Source organism: Varanus komodoensis, unplaced genomic scaffold (assembly GCF_004798865.1).
Source record: "Varanus komodoensis strain SLA01 unplaced genomic scaffold, ASM479886v1 scaffold23, whole genome shotgun sequence".
NCBI lineage: Eukaryota > Metazoa > Chordata > Lepidosauria > Squamata > Varanidae > Varanus > Varanus komodoensis.
The window spans coordinates 1713319-1713722 of record NW_025335627.1 but is presented as its reverse complement, the minus strand read 5'-3'; positions in this window follow the sequence as shown (position 1 = coordinate 1713722).

Sequence of the window (404 nt, the reverse complement as noted above, 5' to 3'; positions counted from 1 at the left end):
CCATCCCTGTGGGCAGAAGCGGTCCAAACCAGGCACACCTGGCTCGAATGGGATGGGGCTGGCAGAGCAGTTTGCCCTCCTAGCGGCTGCAACAGAAAGGGAAACAAAGAAAGGTCAATCTAGCAGGGGAGGCTAGGCATAAAAGAAATTGTGCTGTACCTCCTGGTTGACTGTCCCCTCACTTTACTTAGGGTTTATTTTTATTAGTGCCCCTCAACTTTTCCCTAGCCATCACAGAGCGCTTCTGAAATGTCTCTCTCATCCACTAGTGTGGATGTCAGTGCTCATGATATTAGAGGAGACAAAGTAAAGACTGCCACAGCATGGCTGTAATGAAGAAAAGAAACAGAAGGCTGTTTTAGCACCATTTATTTATTTATTTATTTATTTATTTATTTATTTAT